This window comes from Pectinophora gossypiella, chromosome 23 (assembly GCF_024362695.1).
Source record: "Pectinophora gossypiella chromosome 23, ilPecGoss1.1, whole genome shotgun sequence".
In the NCBI taxonomy this organism is placed as follows: domain Eukaryota; kingdom Metazoa; phylum Arthropoda; class Insecta; order Lepidoptera; family Gelechiidae; genus Pectinophora; species Pectinophora gossypiella.
Genome location: NC_065426.1, coordinates 10,015,976 through 10,033,852, shown reverse-complemented (window position 1 = coordinate 10,033,852; position 17,877 = coordinate 10,015,976). Strand labels below are relative to the sequence as shown.

General features: G+C 38.8%; 1 non-coding gene across 1 annotated transcript; it reads left to right on the top strand.

The window, feature by feature from the left end:
• The first annotated feature begins 4,826 nt into the window (after positions 1-4,826).
• Positions 4,827-4,898, top strand: Trnaa-ugc (transfer RNA alanine (anticodon UGC)). Its single transcript has one exon. It is a non-coding gene; the product is annotated as a tRNA-Ala (tRNA).
• Positions 4,899-17,877: the final 12,979 nt, after the last annotated feature.

Below are 17,877 nucleotides of genomic sequence, written 5' to 3'. Positions count from 1 at the left end.
CCCGGCGATGGAACCAAGAAATCGATTTGATTAATCGGGTTAGTTTTAAAAAAATAAAAGGGTTTAATTGGGTTTTTAACCTTTCGTTCTACTTCTTGAGGGTAAAAAAAAGAAAACATTGTGTTCAGCTGTTCGCGCAGCTCTGGGCACAGGCCGCCCTTCAATCAACCAGAGGGTTATGGAGCATACATCACCATGCTGCTCCGCTGCGGGGTTTTTGGGTTAGTGACTTGGGACCAACAACACAAAGTTCATGTGAAGAACGGAATCATCTTAATTTTTCGGACAAACAGGATCATTCTGCACATGGGGCAATTTCACAAAGTGATTTCGAGAATGAATTTCATAATTAAAACACATAATAACGGGTTCTTACCGCGTGAATTTCATGTAATTCCATCCAATTAAATCGTTACTAAAATCCCAGTATACATAAGGTAACGAATGTTATACCATTCACAATTCCCACTTTTCCCATTCAAGAAAGAAATTTCCTTAAAAAACCAACTCGCGACATATCTTTATTTGGGAGCGCCGATAAAAAAATAATGTCCAACATTAAGGGAGGACTTAATTTAAATATTTCTGACGCAACAGTGTCCTCTCCTTCTTTCTCGGAAGGTTGGGCATATTGCTGTCTCTCTCTAGCGGACAACGATAAGTCACAGAGCCTTCGTTGGGTAAATGCCTTTTTAAGTGAACCCCTACATAGTTAACTTTGTAGTAGGGATGGGATCAAGTGATTCGTTCTTTTTAAAACTGATACGGGATATAATATAGAAGATGACTTCTATAACTCTACTATTGTTTAAAAGATGTATGAACAACTTTTAAACAGTTGAATTTAAGAAAAGAAGTTGAAGATGTTTTTTTTTGTTTTTAGACGGAACGTATAGACCTCGTTACTATCTACATAACAAATGTTTTTATTAGAAAAAAACCTTAACAACTGTGAGTCTATTTCTTTATTGTATGTGAGTGGCAAGAAGATTTGCAGCTATTTTTTTTTAAATTTATGTGTATTTTCATTTTCTGCCAGATTTCAGTGGAGCAACGTGGAAAACTGTAACATAACATAAGCTCACGACTGTATCCCAATTGGAGTAGTCAGTACATCGCAAGATAAACTAAGTAATTACACCTCACTGAGCTTTCTGTTAGACTAACGTGATAGATGGTAAACGTTCCACTGCTGGGCACAGGCCTCCCCTCAATCAACCGGAGGAGGTATGGAGCATACTCCACTACGCTGCTCCACTGCGGGTTGGTGGAGGTGTTTTTACGGCTAATAGCCGGGACCAACAGCTTAACGTGCCCTCCGAAGCACGCAATCATCTTACTTTTTCGGACAATCATGTGATTCAAGCCTGAAAAGTCCTTACCAAACAAAGGACAGTCTCACAGAGTGATTTCAACAATGTCCCCATCGGGAATCGAACCCGAACCTCCAGATCGTAAGCCTAACGCTCTAACCACTAGACCACGGAGGCTGGTAACCGTCTATAATGGTCAAATGAATTGCGAGACTGTATTTAAGGTAAAATAATAACTTACTAGCGCAAGGCCGGTACAAGGGGTCAAACTAGCGCTCCCCATTTCTCCCCGTTTACCACAGGACCACAGAGACGTACTGTGGAATACTGTAGTCAAAATATTCTCATGAATATTAGGTTATGGACTCCACTCTTGGTTTAGGTGTTCTATTTACAGGAGGCTTAAAAATGCCACATTATACTTACTTTCATATGCGCAAATGACAAATTGCAATGTTTCTTTTTTCGATGAATTCCTTCGAATTGGCTTTTAACCCCAAAGGTAAAATTATTATGTATGAACCTATCTGTTATAATCCGTAATACTGTATCCATAAAATCGTATCTAAATAATAAAACAAGTACATAATACGCATAATCTCAAAAATTTCTTTCCCTTCTTAGACAATCATACATTCAGTATACTCAATAGCTCATTTAACCGAGTCGACTCACTGACTCAACTCACAGGTACCATCCCATCCCTACCCAACCCGGTTTTTTTCTTAGTGTTGTAACGATATTATGGACGCTCCATTAGTGATGGTACTTTATAGTAAATGGACCGGAGACTTGTCGAAGGGTTTCTAAATACTTTTAATTATTAGTATTGTTTCACGTTCAGCTGCTTGTCTTCCCAGGCGTGTCGTAAAATCCGACAGATTGTATCCTTTCTAACGTGATGGGCAATAGACTAGTTTCCGACTAGCCAAATCAGTTACTTTTTACTAAACGTCAAAACACGAAATTACTATGGAATTTGTTTGAAAAAGCACACTGTGACGTCATAGGAAAACATGATAAAATGTCGGACTTATTATTACGGTTTTCTTGTTTAAAATTCATAAATAAATTAAATAGAAAAAAGTAAATGTTTTTCGTTAGTTTTAGATGTGTCTTTATTTAGTAATCAGAATTTCATAATTTATCATTATTTTTTATTATTTATTTTTTATTTATTTAGTTGGTTTTTGTTGCACCGTCAATTGTAAAAAAATGTATTAAGTACTGTACTTATTTTTAATAAATAAATAATCTTGAACCTAGTACACGACCCAATTGTTATGGGCGATATGCTGACCCCTTGTCATCATAAGGTTCATGATATCTACAAGTAGCTACAAGTTGTCTTTGATTAGAATAGAATACATACATACATACATAAACTCACGCCCGTTATCCCTAATGGGGTGGGCAGAGCCACAAGTAATCAAAGACGACTTGCAGCCACTGTTGATACGATGTCGTAAGCTGGATATGATGAACCTTATGATGATAAGGGATCAGCCTATCGCCCATAACATTAGTCCATCATGTTAGAGGACACAATCCCTCTGTCGGTTTTTACGACATGCCCGGGAAGACAAGCAGCTGAACGTGTAGAATAGAATAGAATAACTTTATTCCCAAAACAGTGCAGTACAATAGTAGAGTACTAGAAAATAGAGCTAGAATAGTAGAGTGTAATAGGAGAGTTGTAGTACTTGTGAGTGCACCCCGTTATGCATAATGAGCGTGAGTTTATTAATGTATGTGTTTCAAAAGACAATTTTTGTCAATGTTTTACATACATTACATAAATAAACAGCCTATACACGTCCCACTGCTGGGCACAGGCCTCCCCTCAATCAACCGGAGGGGGTATGGAGCATACTCCACCACGCTGCTCCACTGCGGGTTGTTAGAAGTGTTTGAGCTAGTACCAACGGCTTATCGTGCCTTCCGAAGCACGGAATCGTCTTAATTTTTCGGACAATCAGGTGATTCAAGCCTGCAATGTCCTTACCAACCAAAGGACAGTCTCACAAAGTGATTTCGACAATGTCCCCATCGGGAATCGAACCCGGACCTTCAGATCGTGAGCCCAACGCTCTAACCACTAGACCACGGGGGCTCTTATTGTTTTATTGACTGGAAATAGATTTTGTTGAATAGGATTGGCCGCGTTTGTTAATATAAAAAAACCTACGATGGAATTTCACTACTTGACAGGACAAATGGGGAGCGCTGAGGAGTCTCACTTGGTACAAAACCCACCTTCAAATCTTCAACAAGGTATCATTAAACAAAACAACTCTCCTCACAGGATGTAAAACAAAAAGAAAAAAAAGCGAAGAAAAAACACAAAAATGTCACACCTGGCTACGTAAAGAATTATCATAAATCTGAACAGGCAAACACGGGGGACAAAGCGAGTGTACACAGACAAACAGACAGATCCACGCCGAGATTAGTATGTATTTGCTTTTTGGATGTTTTCCTTCATCCCGTGTGTTTTGGGTGCGTTCAACTTGCACAATAGGTATCTAATGAAGGGCTTTCCAGGTTACGTTCCCCAAAAACAAAATGGCGCTGTGTATTTTTAAGATGATAATTACATAATTTCTCATTGCTCTGGAAGATGTACCTGGGTGTAGTAACAAGTGTCATCATAAGTACCCAAAAACAAAAATGTCCCTAGCATTATCCCGTTTTTGACAGGGTCCGATCACAAAGTAAAAAGAAAGGTGGGAAGGCCGTTGTTGCGATTTAAACACTGCACAAAGCGTGACATGCTTGCTTTTAAGATCAGCTCCGATAAATGAGAGGACCTGGCCAGTGACCGGAATAAGTGGAGGACGTCTTTGGCCGATGGGTGCAAGGCACACGATAAAACCTGGTTCCAGAATCTGGCCGACAAGCGCGAGAGGCGACACAGAAGTGAGAGGGTCGATTTACCACCTGTACCATCTAGTAACCCTCAACTGCAATGCCAGTCGTGCGGCCGCTACTGTCGCTCTCGCATTGGACTTTACAGCCATTTTAAAAGCTGCCACAGAAGCGCTGTTTGAATCATCTGATAAAGGTGTAAAGGCCTGAGAGGGGGGATCACAAAGTGGGTCCCGACGTTCGAACCCGGGACCTCCAGATCGTGAGCTCAACGTTTAACCACTGGACTACGGAAGCCTTCAAGGAGGACAAGATAATTTTTACATTACTTACATTATTCAAAAATGTACCTTTCTGTGAACCTGTTTTCGAATTCATGTTTGGATCATAAATGATTATCATGTGCTCAGCAGCGAAGGAAAACATCGTGAGGAAACCCACATACCTCAGAAATGCATTTCAGAGGTATGTGACCTAACGTGTATTGGGCTGGTTTACCTTCGGGTTGGAAGGTCAGACAGACAGTGGCATTTGTAAAAAACCTGTCAAATGTAAAGGTTAGGTAAGCGCGTGTTATGGAAACGGGACAATGCTTGGGATGTTGTACCTTTCTGTGGAACTTAAGGAATTATGGTGTTGACAACGACCTCCATGGTCCAGTGGTTGAGCGCTGGGCTTGCAATCCGGAGGTCCCGGGTTCGATCCCCGGTGGGGACGTATCACAAAAATTACTTTGTGGGCCCTAGTTTGGTTAGGAATTTACTGGATGATTACCAAATTGTCCGAAAGTAAGATGATTCGTGCTTCGGAAGGGACGTTAATCCGTTGGTCCCGGTTACTACTTACTAACGTAAGTAAGTAGTTGTTACATGAGCCATGTCAGGGGCCTTTGGCGGCTCAATAGTAACCCTGACACCAGGGTTGATGAGGTTGGTACTCCACCTCACAACCCACACGATAGAAAATGGCGTTGACAGCGACTCCCTGAACGGCGATTCCCGCTACGGCGAGTCTCTTTACGGCGAGTAGTTTGACGTCGGGTCTGTCATTTGCTTGTACAGTTCTAAACACAATTTTTATCACGCTACATAAATTATAATATTAATTTCCTAAATATTTTAATTTATCATCCTTTTTTTATAATTCAGCGTCAGAAAAAATAATAATAACACTAACCATATTCACAACACTAACCACATCCACAACCCTAACCACATCCACAACCCTAACCACATTCACAACACTAACTACATTCACAACCCTAGCCACATTCACAACTACAAACAAAAAATACATCAAAACTACCGGGATCAGAAAAAAAAACAGATAAGCCACATCTAATCCGGCAGGTAGGCGACCTTATCGCTGACAAATATGTAAGCTAACCCTCTTTGCTCCACTTGTTGTAATCCGGAGGCTTGTGGCATGTTTTTTTGAAGACTATGATACGTATAACTTGTTTTTTGACGACACTTTTTGTGAATTTGTCTCGGATTTAACATTATTTTTTAGGCCAGACACTTAGATAATATTAATGTTTATTCTAGAAGAAAATCCGTGGTATATAGTAGTGTAAGCTCTTCTTGGTCTTCCCCTTCCTCTCTTTCCTTCTAGTTTTCCTTCTATGATGTTTTTAATAAATTCGTCGTGTCGTGTCGCTTACATGGAACAGATTAAAGAAAAGGTTAACGTCGTGTCTTATAGGGAAGTCAAGGAGTTGGCCTTTGATAGACTGGAATGGAAAATGCTACACCGACAACAGCGTGGCTCTTAAATTCATATTGATGATGATCGTAGTGTCATGGGTTCGAACTGAATTCGACGTTTGATTTCATGTTTAATCATAGAGAGTTTTTTGGTTTTCCCCGAAAGGCAAGGCAAAGGGAACTATGCTCATACAGCCATGTCTAAGGTATTTTTTTCTTGATGATGATTAATGAAATCATGAAAGGTGATGACGATGAATTATAAAACCCTCACTCTCAGAGCAGACTCCTACACCGAACCACAGACGAATTAACTCATAAGTCCGCGTAAAATTTCGAGTTATAAAGCGGCTAGTTGGCACTAAGCGAAAATAGATAGGTACACTTTGTTTATTGATTATTCCGATATAAAATAACACTATCGCGAATGTTTTCCGACTAACTTAATGCGACACTTTAACCACAAAACACCACTTCGTATTACCTATACAATGAAGAAAGTAACCGTCCCGTTTCCGTTCCCGCCAAAAGTCCAGATCATAGATAATACATAACATTTTTTTATTCTTTTTTACATTACAAAAACAAATCTTACAGCTAAAATAACAATTTTACAAATAATAATAATAAAAAAAACATAGCACAATAAAAATTATTAATAAGTAATTATTATTTATCTATTCGAACAACACTCCTCTAAGTGACATTTAAATTAAAAATAATAATATTAGATAATTATGTTCTGTGTATAAAGTAAGATATTATTTAATTTAATTTGATTTGTTTGTCATTTTATTCGCCTAATATTTTCGGAGGCATTTTGTGATTTTAGATATTTTTGAATTTGAATTACCACAGTTGGGATACAGTCGCGAGATTATCTTATTTTATATTGTTACAAAACTAACAAATAGAGGAAATTAACAAAAGCAAACCAAACATTCGAGATACAAAACGCCATATCCCCCCTTGTTATATTATTCCTTTACAATTTCAACGAAGTGCAGTCAAACCTTCACTCTAGCACAGATGTAACGACGTTCAGTTCAACAAAGGTTGACCCGGATTTCCTGGTTTGTAAGGAACTGCGGTCATTAGACCTCCAGTGGGCCATGGAGCTAGCGATTGCAAGATCCAATTAGGAACTATACACGCTACGTTCTTCTAGCAAACATAATAGATAGCGCAGCCCAACCTTATCATAGTTTAACTTTCTAATTTCATTGATTTCAGACACTTACGTCTTTTGTTTTTGTTTTTGGGTATAAAATGATAACCATTGTTATGACACTTAAACCCCCTTTTCTTTAATCTCTTTTCTTTAGTTTCTCCTTTTCCTTTTTTTCTTTTTTTATCTTTATTTTTTTTCTTTTTTTCTCTTTTTTTTCTTTTCTTTATACTCATCTTCCAACTGTAATAATTCAGATTATTCTGTTCAAAATGAAGTGAAGCAATATAGGTAATAAAATAATTATTTACAAATTTGATCCAAATCAGGCAACATTTATTTTTATGTAATGGATGTATTTGTGACTACCCCAATTGGGGTATGAAATTAAATTCATTAAATTAAATAATCATTTTTTAGCAGGCATATACCCGTAGTAACATTCAATTACATTACAACAATAGTGGTTAAAACTATTAAAAGTGATAAAATAATAATAAATAATAATGTACTATTTAATTTTATTTTATTTATTGTACTCAAGTCAATAATTAGAACATTAAATAATATAATTGTTACGGAGTTATAAGTCACGTACAATGATAATGACTCCATTATTGCTAAGTCGCAATCTTTGTTTAAAAGCTGATGTAGTCGTAAGTTTATGTCTGTTTATGTACCTATGTAATTACGCATAGGTACATAAGAGGAGCTCGGTGGCGCAGCGGTTACCGCGCTCGGTCTGCGATTGTTGAAGTAAAGCAACTTTCGCAAAGGCCGGTCATAGGATGGGTGACCACAAAAAAAAAGTTTTCATCTCGAGCTCCTCCGTGCTTCGGAAGGCAAGTTAAGCCGTTGGTTCCGACTGCATTAGCAGTCGTTAATAACCATCAATCCGCACTAGGCCCGCGTGATGGTTTAAGGCCCGATCTCCCTATCCATCCATAGGGAAGGCCCGTGCCCCAGCAATGGGGACGTTAATGGGCTGATGATGATGATAATGATGGGTAGGTACATGAACAGATAAGGTATATAGATTAGGAAAATATGTATGTATGTTATATATTTATTTGCATATATTTATCAGTAAGTTGTAATTATAGTTTGTACCGTGTTATTGCAATCTTTCAATTTACATTTTTACATTTTTCCTCATCTTATGGTTGTCTGGAAGAAATCGCTTTAAGCGATAAGGGCGCCATTTGCCATGTACCTAGTTAAGAGTCTTTTGTAATTATTTCTTTTATTTTGGTGCAATAAAGTATATTTGTATTGTATTGTACGCAATAAGCGAGTTATTTCGAATTTCATGGCCCATCATTTCAACTTCCACAAGGCAAGGAGTTAAAAAGGAAATAATCTCTTACTTTTCAAAACAAATAGAAAAAGAGTCTACTTTTAAAATACAATTTCTTTAATTTAAGTGGAATTGTAAAGTAAATTTTAACTTTATTCACTCGCTCTATGGAAGTGGTGATGATGTGAAAATACGGATTTAACAAAACCCGGTACTTCAACTCTGAACGGGATTATTCTTACCTGATTGTTAGTCTTCTTCTTATCGTGTGGGTTGTGAGGTGGAATACCAGGCTCATCAACCTTGGTGTCAGTCATTATTGAGTCGCCAAAGGCCCCTGACATGCTCATGTAATGATTACTCACTTACATCAGCAAATATTAACCGGGACCAATGGCTTAAAGTGCCTTTTGAAGCACGGATCATCTTACTTTCTGATTGATTGTTAGTGAAAACAAAGCGTAAGTCAGTATAAACTTCCTTCACGTTCCGGAGGTCCTGGGTTCCAATCCCGGTGAGGACATATCACAAAAATCACTTTGTTCTTTGTTTGTTGTGATCCCTTGTTTGGTCAGGACATTACAGGCTGACCACATGATTTTCCGAAAGTAAAACGATCCGTGCTGCAGAAGCCGCTGGTCCCGGTGACTACTTACTGATGTACGTACGTAGTCGTTACATGAGTCATGTCAGGGGCTTTTGGCGGCTCAATAGTAACCCTGACACCAAGGTTGATGAGGTTGGTAATCCACCTCACAACCCACACGATAGAAGAGAAGAATTCTCTTCACTAATACGACCTCAATACACTCTCAATAATACAACAAAAATGTTAATAAAAAGTCAAAATCGTGACCGAACGTAATACATTTGGAATAATCGAACTAAATAGATAAAAAAATGAAAGTTGGTTCGAATGAGTTCTTCTTTTGTAATAACATCCCTTTATCTCACAGGGACCATTTTGTATAACACTTATGGTACGAACATTGACCTGGGTAGAGTTTTAGGATGCAGTACATAACATAACATGTCCTCCTAAGCCATAACATCTTGCGAAATGACGAAGATTCAAAAATGTTAACTGTTAAAAGTTTATCTATGATAATTACTTTTAATAAATGATTCTGATTTCTGATTATAAACTTCTCCGTCAGAGACTCTTGATAACGCTGATTATAAATAGCCTCGCTTTGAAGCCACTTTCGGAAATATATACCCATTTCACGCAGCATATCAGAACTTGTCATTTGCAAGATGAGACAGGTATATTATACTTTCGCATTCGAATTGAAGGCGAGCTATTCAAAAGTAAGGCCCCAGCTCTTTTCAGTAGCTTGGTACTGTGATTGCTATTCAACATTATTAATTCAAGTGATTTAGCAATGAAAATGTGGCTACATAGTACAAAACAAAGTCGCTTTTTTTGTCCCTATATCCCTATGTACGCTTAATCTTTAAAACTACGCAACGGATTTTGATGCGGTTTTTTTTTATAGATAGAGTGATTCAATAGAAAGGTTTATGTGTATAATAACATCCATTAAATAGTGGAGAAATAATTTTTTAGTTATTTTTCAGGTTTTTAATGTGATGTCGTAAATAATTTCATTTTTTCCTCAGCATTGCACCCGAGCGAAGCCAGGGCGGGTCGCTAGTCTGAAATAATTATCAGACAGGTCGTTGATTTACCAATTTTTTAAATAATTCTGATTCTTAAACAGCCTATATACGTCCCATTGCTGGTCACAGGCCTTCCCTCAATCACTCGGAGGAGGTAAGGAGCATACTGCACCACGCTGCTCCACTGCGGGTTGGTGGAGGTCTTTTACGGCTAAAGCCTCAGAGCTGTATTACGGCTAATAGTCGGGACCAACAGCTTAACGTACTTCCTGAAGCACGGCATTATCTTACTTTTTCGGAGCAGCAACTAAAATTAAACATCACGATTATTAGTGACTACAAATAACCTAATAGTAACCTGTGTTGGGTTGGTTTTCCCTTAGCGGGTTAAAAGGTCAGATAGACAAAATCATCAGGTTAGTTAAGCGGACCTTGTGAGAACGGGACAACGCTAGGGAGATGACGATGACCACAATAAATGAATATACAAGATTTCAAACATCACATGACACGTAAAGAAAGAGAGCAATAAAGAGTTATTGTATTGTATTGTAACTCTCAGTCCAGCTGCCAAGTATATTAGATATACTGGACAAAATCTGAAAACTAAAAGAAGACAAACTTGTCTCCAGACCGCCAACTGGTTACCGGTACTCCATTAGGAAACATATTGATCTATTTGACATGATTCATCAATAATGTGTAGAAAGTAAAATTATCAAACAAAATTGTCGATAAGTTGCTACTGTACCCACAATAACAATGCAGCATCACGTCTCTATCCCCAAAAGGGTAGGCAGAGGTGTACCAATACACCAACTCCTCGACAGCTAGTTTTAAGTTCCCTGCCCTATAGCCACTAACCAGGAACAAATCCAACCACGTGATATCTATTATCTATGGTCCAAACATGAATTCAAACTCATAGAATCAAATACAGTGGTTTAGAGCCCGAACCGAGATTTGAACCCAAGCGTTGAAAGTCATGCGTTCTCAGGGTTACTGTACCTAATTGTAAAAACAGAAAATGACCCATTTAGACAATACAGTACAAAACAACACAACACAACACACCACAACACAACACAACACAACACAATACTACACAACACAATATAAATACACTTTATTGCACCAAAATAAGAAAATAATTAATTACAAAAAGACTTAACTAAGTACATGGCAAATGGCGGCCTTATCGCTTAAAGTGATTTCTTCCAGACAACCATAAGGTGAGGGAAAATGTAAAAATTAAAAGATACCAACCACCACCACCACTTAAACTATTAACCATAGCCATTAGCCATTTTAGACTTAAACCATTCCATAACATATACGTTCCACTGCTAGGCACAGGCACTAACTCAAACCGCTTTACCAATAAATTGTATTTAACAGCCAACCTAAGTTCAATCGAACGAATTTTGGAGTATATCTATCGCAAGATGAACTAAGTACGCACATCTCATCGAGTTTCCTGTTAGACCAACGTGATAGGTGAGCCGTATCGCCGTCTATAATGGTCGAGCAAACTGTGTTAGTGAAAACTGCACTTAAGATAAGTTAATTACTCGTTGGTACACGTCTGGTACCGGGGTTCGACACCCGGCTTCCCGTTTGAGAAACAAGCCGGTGCGAGCATTAGTTCGTGACCGTACACCGGCAATATTAATATATATGTTTAGACTTTGATACCATGTCACATTAACTTTTTTGAGAAATTAAACCGTAAGTCTCACTAAATGTCACATATGATAGTGCGACAGGGTTCTAAAGTGGGTACATGATATTGCTCATGACTGTACCACAGGACCACAGTGACTTATTTAATCATTATCATTATCGTTAATTTTCCTAATAAAAAAATATTACTTAATAGTGCTAATTCCTGCAGATGCAATCTAGTTTTATTTTAAGTTATACCTGTCATTTTCTTATCCGTTGAAAAGGAAAGGGACGGGTAATCGACAGGCATCAAATTTATGGAATACACGTCAATTTTAAGTAGAAATCTAAAACAACCATGTAAAATTTTTAAATCGGCCAATAACCCGACAGAATTAAGTAGACAGCACGTCAAATGGATTGCATACCAGCGAGATTCCTATTTTATTCGCACGGGTTATTCATTCATTTTAAAATTAACTTCCTTTTCGGCGGATAAGAAAATGACGGGTATAACTTAAAATAAAATTAAGTGTCCCTGGAATCGGGGCCAATGTAATCTTTAACCTTCTAAAACTAAATCCAGCTAACATCTTGTAGCAAAATCCGGGACGTGGTACCAGGAATAAGTTCGGGACTGTCCACTCGACGCGGTCCCGCGGAGCCGGTCAATATTTATAATATGGACATGGGACCACTCTAGGGGACGCATTTTTAAGTTAAAATATAATAGAGTGTGACAAAATTGTCTTACTTTCTCTAATACGCTTATGAAAAATATCTCCCAAGCGTTATTCCGTTTGTCACAAGGTTCGCTTACCTAACCTGAAGATTTGACAGATACTGTTTGTTACAGAAGCGACAGTTTGTCTGACCTGCCAACCCAATGACTCTTATGAAACACTTTGGCTGCTAAGAGTTGTACCACATCTGTAAGCACCGTATGGCACTTTCCTATGCATCTATTATTTTCTATTATTTAGAACCGTCATTTGCTAGAACAAGAGAGAACGACCGCGCTAGTCAGAATCGAAGACATTATACATGTTTTATTGTTATGCATCGTAATTCGTATATCATGTCTTAGTTTTAAGTATCACGAGTAGTCAAATATATGTGAAGAGTAGGAAAATGAAACAACACCAAGCCGACAACATACCAACTGTTGAATTTGCTGCTCCAGAATTGGCTTGTACAGCCATGAATAAAATACACGCACATAAAAATGACAATTATAATTATAAATCGTCTGAGACAGGCGTTTGAGACCTATTTATTTATTTTTATGTATATATGTCTATTCTTTCTTGGCAACAAAATTATTATTATTAAAGAAGAAATGTATTCTAAGCAGTAAGAGTTGCAAAAAAGACGGAAATACATTATGGAAACATACAATACAAAAAACATAAAACCTAACCTCTAACTGCCGGATGATAAAAATATCCGCCACTCGCCGGCCAGCCAGCTTTCCTTACTCCTACAAGGCACTACTTTCGTCTATGTAAGTCTAAGCGCCGGTAAGATTTACCCGGGATTTTGTATAAAAAATGTATTGTATACATAACACTTTTATTAGAGGCTGATTTTCTTTGGATTACACTATGAATAAATAAGTGTTTCTATCATGAATTTATTGGTCCATACTATGAATTTGAGAACGGGTTTTCCCATTTTGTATTTGAAAGATGTAGTTTTTGAATTGTTCGGTAATGATTAAGAGATATTTGGGATAAGGTCTTCAGCCTTGGTTTCCGTCTTCTAGGTTCGATTTTTGTGATATGTGACCACCGGGATTTGACCGCAGGACCTCCGAAACGTGAGCCCAACGCTCAAACCACTACACCACGGAGGCCCTAATGTTGATGCGCCTAAAATGCCGCTTCCATTTGTAAAGTTCAATGTTCCAATCCGAAGAGGATTAGACGTTTTAAAGGATTACCAGAATTTATGTGTTTGTTGCAAATAAAGAATACTTGTTCCTCGTAAATTAAAGCGCCATTTGTGTGGCCCAAAATTAAGCTACGCGATTAATGGTTTATGGGTAAATTAGTAGAAAGTTTTTCCGGTCACAAATTATAGGGAAGAACCAGAAATATTTTAAAGTTTCATCCTGTTGATCGCCCCTAAATAACCCTATTTAACTGGGTCAAAGATATATTATAAAATGCTTATTATATAAATAGAAGCCAGTCTAACATACATACATACGGTCACGAGTTCTAATATGTACATACACTTTGAAACCATGTCACATTAACTTTTTTGCAAATGAAACTGTAAGTCTCATTAAATGTCAAATATGATAGTGCGACAAGGTATTAAAGTGGGTTCATGACATTATTGCTCAACAGCCTCCGTGGTCTAGTGGTTAGAGCGTTAGGCTCACGATCTGGAGGTCCGGGTTCGATTCCCGATGGGGACACTGTCGAAATCACTTTGTGAGACTGTCCTTTGTTTGGTAAGGACTTTTCAGGCTTGAATCACCTGATTGTCCGAAAAAGTAAGATGATTCCGTGCTTCGGAGGGCACGTTAAGCCGTTGGTCCCGGCTATTAGCCGTAAAAACACCTCCACCAACCCGCATTGGAGCAGCGTGGTGGAGTATGCTCCGTACCCCCTCCGGTTGATTGAGGGGAGGCCTGTGCCCAGCAGTGGGACGTATATAGGCGGTTTATGTTATATGATATTGCTCATGACTGTAAATAAACTCACGCCTAATTCCCACCGGGGTAAGCAGAGACTATAGAATTTCACTTGCTTCGATCCCGACACACCACACAACTTAGACAAGCCAGTCTAAGATGATAAAAAATCAATCTCATTTTACTTTACGACTTATTTTCGAATTTTGTTTATTATTTAGGTAACAATGAGTGCGACATTTGACCACACGTCACAGGACAATATTTCCATACTAACTCCGGAGAAAACTTTCGTTTTGACGTTTCAAAAAAGTATCTCATTTGACTAGGCTGTCAACGTGCCTATTTTGCACCGGGTGAGAGCCCTCAGCGCTCTCCATTTGTCCGGCCAATTAGTGAATGCCATATGCGGCATCTACTATAAGAAGCAAGCTGGTGTACCACAGGACTATACTGACTCATACGGTCACGAGTACTAATATTGTATACACTTTGAAACCATATCAGGAACTGACCAATTTCAAGGGTCACTAACAAGGACGAGGTTTAGGAACTGACTAATTTCAAGGGTCAGTAATAGGTCCAGGGTGATCACCAGCGCAGTGGAGCAGCGTGGTGGACCCCCTCCGGTTGATTGAGGGGAGGCCTGTGCCCAGCAGTGGGACGTATATAGGCAGTTTTATGTATGTATGATCACCAGCGATCATCCTTAGGTACGAGTATTAGGAACTGACTAATTTCAAGTAACATTAACTTTTTTGACAAATTAACCGTAAGTCTCATTAAATGTCACATGTGATAGTGCAACAGGGTTCTAAAGTGGGTACATGATATTGCTCATGACTGTACACATTACATCGAATGTAAGTCCAATTGACATTCCTAACAAGAAATCCTTATCCAAAATCCAATTACGAAACAATTATTCAATTAAATTGATCCAATTTGGGAACTTTTGAGAAACTAATTTCGGGTTGGTTTGGGTCGTTTCGGGCTGGTTAATATTGCACGTGAGTCGCAGGTTTCATTAGGCTGGTTGATGAATTTTTAATGTGACCTTACGGTTCGTGACAGCCCCAGGGATATGTGGCATTGTGTAGGGGAAGGTACCTACTGTCACTTTATCTTGGTAAATACTGAATAGATCCGTGTAATATTATCCTAAAGTGTGCTGCGATGTTTGCTGCTTGCTGTTAAGATATTTATGGCGGATATTCTTCTCCTATCGTGTGACTTGTCAGGTGGAGTACCAACCTCGTCAACCCTGGTGTCAGGGTTACTATTAACCTCTCATATGCCGAGATACCAGACACAATAGATTTTACATTGTGTCTGGTCGAGATCCGCGTTCCGGCGTTCGAAAGATTAAGCCCCCAAGGGCCCCTGACATGGCTCATGTAACGACTACTTATTTACATCAGTAAGTAGTAACCGGGACCAACGGCTTAACGCGTGCCTTCCGAAGTCCGGATCTTCTTACTTTTTGGACAATCAGCTGATCAGCTTGTAATAACCTAGCCAAACTAGGGATCACAAAGTGACTTTTGTGATAAGTCCCCACCGGGATTCGAACCCGGACCTCCAGATCGTAAGCCTGACGCTCTAACCGCTAGACCACGGAGGCTGTTTATATATGTAAGTTGTAAAAGTTTATTTCTAAGATGATAGCACAATAGGCCTTATTGTTCTAAAGCAATTTCTTCTCATTGATATTGGATTCCAATACTACCTTCAAGCCAATGAATATCTGAACGACCTAGTTGGATCCCCTAGCCAATACTGTTGACTTTAACCAGTTTAACTGAGAAATATTAAGCACAAGAGCACACATACTCTAGTAATATTAAAGTGCTTAACTTCTTCTTCTATCGCGTTGGTTATGAGGTCGATTACCAACCCCATCAACCCTGGTGTCAGGGTTTTACTGAGCCGCCATAGTCCCCTGACATGACTCATGTTACGACTACGTACTTACGTCAGTAATTAGTAACCGGGACCAACGGCTTAGCGACTTAGCTTTGCTTTCCGAAGCACGGATCATCTTACTTTTTGGATAATCAGGTGATCAGCCTGAATGTCCTAATAAAACTAGGGATCGCACACGGACCTGTGGATTGTGAGCACATCGCTCAACAACTGGACGACAGAGGCCGTCCTTAACCTATAAGAACATAGTCACCACCGATGGTCCCAGAGTGGAAATATTCCTATTGTAAATGTGATTCCCGGAAAGCAATGGATGAGACTTGCACAGGACCGGAAAGGATGGCGTGATAGAGAGGAGGCCTATACCCAGCAGTCGGTGGATACAGGCTGAGTAGATAGATAGAAGGAATGGAATGGGTTGCCGGCGTCGGTGTTTCCTGACTCTTATAACCTGGGGTCCTTTAAATCACAGGTGAATAGGCATTTTCTGGGTAAGCTCGTTCCAACGTCGATCTCTTCTTCTTGTGGAAGAACGAAGTCAAGAGCAAACCCATCTTAACTAAAAAAAAAAGATAGAATACTTACATTTATTTTTCATGTTCTCCCGTCTCAACGCCAACCTGGAAAAAAAAACAGGTTCTAGTAACTTACATTCGTACAAAATGTGTTATATAATTTTGCTACCTAATTACTTCACATATCTCCCTAGCATTAACCCGTTTTTTTCACAGGGTCCGCTTACCTAACCTAATGACTTGACAGGTCCGGTTTTTTACAGAAGCGACTCCACGTTTGACCTTCCAACCCGCGAATGGAAAACCAGCCCAATACAGGTTAGGTCACATACCTCCGAAAACGCATTTTTCAGGAATGTGGTTTCTTCACGATGTTTTCCTTTACCGCTGAGAACGTGATAATCATTAATGATCCAAACATGAATTCGAAAACAAATTCGACAATCACTGGTTTAAGCCTGTGCTGGATTGAAACCTGCGACATCAAAGTGAGAAGCAAGTTTTCTATTAACTGAGCTACTACGGCTACGGTTACGGGTTATAATTAATTTTATGATATTTAGTTTGATAATTTTAAGTTATACTTATAATTTTCTTATCCGCCGAAAAGGAAAGGGACGGGCAATCGACGTGCATAAAATTTATGGACCACACGTCAATTTAATGCACAAATCTGAAACAACCCTCTAAAAATTTTACATTGACCAATAACCCGACAGAATTAAGTTGACAACACACGCCAAACGGTTTCCATACCAGCGCGATAGCTTTTTCATTTCGCCCGGGTTATTCATTAATTTACTCATTCTTCCTAAAAAGAACAGCTGTCAATCATCCGTCCCTTTCCCTTTCGGTGGATAAGAAAATGACAGGTATAACTTAAAGTGAAATTAGGAGGCGTCTGCACGAATCGTGGCCATTATTCCTTTAATATAATTATAATAAGGCACCTTGTGTCGCCTCTTTTATATTGCCATACCCTTGCAGGGCGTCACATGTACCTTTTTACTATGTTCCACCTTAATTATGTTTGTGACATGCAATAAATGAATATGAATACGAAAATGGAGGCATTTCTGCTTTATAAAGCAATGGATATTCGATAAGAGACATCCCGGTTCAAACTTCAGTACCGGACTTGCACCAATGAGT